Here is a 5,079-nt window from a genome sequence, read left to right as displayed (position 1 = left end):
CCTACACCTCTCACTTTGACCTAGTTGTTAGCATCTCTACCAGCAATGAGACTGAAAATACAAGTGTCTAGTTCATTTACTTGAAGAATGGAGAAAGCTATAGCATAGAAATAGCAAGTATCATGTCCGTGAAATAAGAGATTTTGTTCCATTCATTTTTTATCCCCAGAATATTCTACAATGTCTAACACTGAATAGGCACTCATTAAAATGAATAAATGAATGAGTGGATGGATGAATAAGAGACTTCTGGAACTGGAATTCTTGCTACCTGATACACCAAGGTCACTATCCATATTATTTTGAATCACATCTATGACATTAATTCGCTCAGCTCCATTCATTGTTTTTAAAATATTTACTAATATATAATTCACATGCCATAAAATTAACTCATTTCCAGTTTAATTCAGTTTCACTCAAATTAGCTCAACAGTGATGAGTTACATATATTTATTTAAAAGCTGCTTAATGTACACAGTCAAAACAAGTTTTGGAATCCATCTCTTGACTTACTTAATGCATCCCTTGAGACCACCAATTCAGAATTGAGTGTATTTTCCAAAATATATATTGGCTATAACTAAAAGAGGGTTTTGAAGTACCTTTTTAACTTGGTAGATAAATTATTATAATAATGAGGAGATTGCTTTTTGAATCAGCATCTTGCTATAAAGAAGAGCTTCCAAAACAGAATCATGAGATTCTCAGATGATTGACCAGATCCAGAGGCTACAGACTTCTAAGGCAAAGCCAGATGGATTTATTATTACTTATTTCCAGCAAGATAAAACATTTGTTTTCACAGATTGCTTCAGTGTCCTGGTTTGACATTTGCTGTTGTTTTAAAAGTCAAATTCAAAACACTAGAAATGAGAAGGACAGATAAAACATAGTTACAAACCACCCTGGAGGCATGGAGTAATTGATAATGGTGACCTCAAGCCGCCTTCTGCAGCCTGGGACAGACCACAGCCCCAAGGACTATTTGGATGGTGCCTCTTTTTATTTGAAAATATTTAATCCATGGTCAACAAGTTTCTTTCTCTTTTAGGAGTTCAAGTTGTTAGTCTAATCCATAACATCATCAACTATTTAAAGAAAGGCATGAACACAATGGAACTTTCATTTGATAAGATTGAAAGTCAAAAGAAAATAAACTACTGATGAGAAAAAAGACGTTTTCTGTTCCTTTTATTGAGCAGGAGTGTGCAGGTGGGGGAGAGTCACTTTTTAAGTTCTATTGCTAAAGGAAATAAAACTCCTCCCAATATGTGCCCCCCTTTATGTGGCAGCCACAAGACATCTTGGAAATGCTGATTTTCACACATGACCTTTCTGGAGAAAGAAAATTTGGCATAGATCTATTGACTAACCTGACCTCCAAGTTAGATAGATTTTAGTAGGTACCTTGGAGCCTTCAAATTCTATTCAAAACATCTCTTGAAATATTTCATCCCAAAATGAGTGATCATGACTTTATATAGTCAGACAGCCACCAGAAAATTATTGAATAACCACGTATGTACCAGGAATTCTCCTAAATACTGGAATACAACAGTAAATAGGAAAGAAAGTGTCCCTGCTTTCAGATAGCTTACTAAATTGTGAAGGAAGGCACATGATAAACACAAACAAGTTAGTATATCATTTTAAGACCTGGTAAGTGCTATGAAGAGTCGAAAGCAGAGGGACTGGTGAGCTGCTTTAGCTACAGTGGTGAGAAAAGACCTTTCTGAAGAGGTGGTAGTTGATTTGATTTCTGTTTGTAGGGAACTCAGCCTAAGACAGTAACTCTAAAGGTCAATGATAGTAACCCTATATACCCTGAGCAATCAAGGAAAACCTAAAGCCTGAACCTCAATAACCCTGAAGCTGCCAGGTGCGATGGCTCACGCCTATAATCCTAGCACTTGGGAGGCCAAGGCAGGTGGATCACGAGGTCAGGAGTTCAAGCCCAGCCTGACCAAGTGGTGAAACCCTATCTCTACTAAAAATACAATAATTAGCCAGGCATGGTGGTGCATGCCTCTAATCCCAGCTACTCAGGAGGCTGAGGTAGGAGAATTGTTTGAACCCGGGAGGTGCAGGTTGCAGTGAGCTGAAATTGTACCATTGCACTCCAGCCTGGGCAACAGAGCAAGATTCTGTCTCAAACACACATACACACACACACACACACACACACAAAATCCTGAAGCTTTCTCAAAGGTTTGATTCACTGTTCTTATGAGAAAGGTAAAGTCTAGCTTCTCTCAAGAGACCTGGTAGAGCCTTTTTTTTTTCTTTTTAGATAGAGTGTTGCTCTGTCACCCAGGCTAGAGTGCTATGGCATGACCTCAGCTCACTGCAACCTCTGGCTCCCAGGTTCAATCCATTCTGCTGCCTCAAACTTCCAAGTAGCTGGTATTACAGGTACACAACACCATGCCCAGCTAATTTTCGTATTTTTAGTAGAGACAGGTTTTAGCCAAGTTGGCCAGGCTGGTCTCAAACTCCTGGCCTCAAGTGATACACCCGCATCGGCCTCCCAAAGTGCTGGGATTACAGATGCCCAGCCATGGTAGAGACTTTAAATTATCACCTGCCTTGGGTTAATCCAGTGGTTCTCACCTTTAGAAGGCCAGGTATTCCAATTCAACCCATAGATCTACAATTACTTTGAAAAGACAGTACTTCTGTGACCAAAATAAATAAATAAATAAACGTATTTGTTAAAATACTTCACTTACACTCAAAATATAGTTTCCAGAACTAAGTTTAGTTTTGGCACATATGCCATTGGCTGACTTCCTGCATTATATTTGCCTTTAAGGGAATGTTCACTTTCTAGTTCTCATGCATTCAGAGGCTGCCACCAGTTGAGTTCACAGCCCTGTGGGGGCAGTGTTTAAATGACCTCCCATGTTTTCATTAATTCTTAAAAAACCTTACACAAACATTTCCGGTCATATTAGGTTTTGCAAACCTTTGCCCTTGTGCCTTTTTTCTTTCACAAAAACCTAAATTTGGTGCTTAGACTAATTTGACCTCATAATACATCATCTTTTAAATAAATACAAGACTTTACAAGATCCAGAAACCGGTGCTGAAATGGAAGGCAGGATCCTCTCCAGTTTTCTGAGGCCAGGTCAACAAACTACAATCAAGGGGGATATAAAACACTCTATTTTGAGGGGGAATAAACAAACATTCAAGGAGAGTATTCACTTTGGGAGGAATTGATGACCAATATCTCGATGAGTGTTACCTGAATTCATCATCTGCTCAAATCTTTTGTGTTATTTTTCTGGACCCTACTTCACCTTGGGTTAGTCCTAAGGTCACAATTTCTTGGTCATAAACATACAAGAAAACTCAAATGATCAGTAATAAACTAATTGAACATGACTCCAAGATTCAAGGAACTACTCCTTACCCCAACTAATCATGTTCCAAGTTGGTTAAGTCTCAAAACAATTGCATCCCTTTAGCTTGCTAGTCTGATGGTTAGAACAGTGATAGAAGTCCACTAAAACATGTCAGGCATCTTTGTTCACTCACTCATCCACAGTGACTGAGGTAAGTGAGCGCTATGTAAATATCAAATGCCCTAGTAGTAGTAGTATTTAATAGAATCAGTTCACTCTAGCTTTAAAAGAAAATAAATGTGTCGTCTGAAGCAATGCTTAAACATATCGCTTTCATTATTTGTTAGGCTTTGAAGGATAATTTGTAGAACACAATTGCCAAGCCATTTTTTTTTTACCTTATTATTTCCACAGAACCCACAAGGGGAATTAAATAGGAGAGCTGGGTAGTTACATGACTAATTCTCATGGAAAAATAGCAGCTTTTAAAAGACTTTCCTGAATATTGCAGCACTGTAGAGATGATAAAAGAATGCTTTTTAAAAGTGGGGCTGAACAAAGATTAATTAATTAAGATACTGGTTCTTGGAACATATAAAATTTAGCATATCAGTGGATTCATCCTAAGGCTAGGTTCTTCAGCCCAATCATCTATGAGATTCAGAGATAAATTCATAGCTCTCAGGAGGATAATGGTTTAGAATAAAGAATGAAAACTGAGAGGAGTAGCGAAAGATTCTACTCCACCAACCCAGATTGTTTCCTCTTTATCCAATTGGGCTTTAAGTAACAGAAACCAGGCAAGGGAGGGAAATCAAAAGGGGGGAAGGTCAGAAATTGAAGGCAGACAGGCTGCAAAGGGGCTTGCAGCCTCTCAGGAACTGGGGAAAGGGATGCAATAGAAGATGACAAATGACAAATAAGAAAGCTCTCTCAGGCCCCCTGTTACAAGCATTGCTGGCCGCTGAACCCTGCAGTGTCACACAGTTTGAATTCTTTTCTTTTCTTTTCTTTTTTTTTTTTGAGATGGCGTCTGGCTCTGTTGCCCAGACTGAGTGCAATGGCATAATCTCAGCTCACTGCAGCCTCTGCCTCCCAGGTTCAAGCAATTCTCCTGCCTCAGCCTCCAGAGTAGCTGGAAGTACAAACACCTGCCACCACGCCCAGCTAATTTTTGTATTTTTAGTAGAGACTGGGTTTTGTCATGTTGGCCAGGTTGGTCTCAAATCCTGACCTCAAGTGATCTGCCCACCTCGTCCTTCCAAAGTACTGGGACTAGAGGTGTGAGCCACCGTGCCTGGCCTGAATTGTTGGCTTTCTGCAAGGGTCATCATCCAGAAAATAATACGAACAGGAAAAGTATATCCAAGAGGCAAAAGAGTAGGGGTGAGGAGCAGGAATGCTGGGATCAGAGCCGCGGTTGAATTCAGGCTCTGCTCCTTACCAGCTCTGTGCCTCTGTTTCTCCTGCTGTAAAATGGAACAGTAGCAGGCTTTGCTTCTGAGTTGTGATGAGCATTCAATGAGTTAAACCTTGTAAAATGCTTAGAACTGTGCCTGACACACAATGAACACTGATAAGGACAGTGACACCAGCATTTTTTATTCCATGTTTGGTAGGTTTAGCAGTTGATAGAAAACAGGAAGCATTTTTGAGGGCTCATAATTTTGTTTCTTTGATTCTCATTTTTATTTTATTTGATCTTTTTTGGGACAGAGTCTCATTCTGC

Source organism: Cebus imitator, unplaced genomic scaffold (genome assembly GCF_001604975.1).
Source record: "Cebus imitator isolate Cc_AM_T3 unplaced genomic scaffold, Cebus_imitator-1.0 Scaffold692, whole genome shotgun sequence".
Classification (NCBI taxonomy): Eukaryota; Metazoa; Chordata; class Mammalia; order Primates; family Cebidae; genus Cebus; species Cebus imitator.
The sequence above is the reverse complement of the archived record's forward strand: the minus strand, read 5'-3'. Positions refer to the sequence as shown.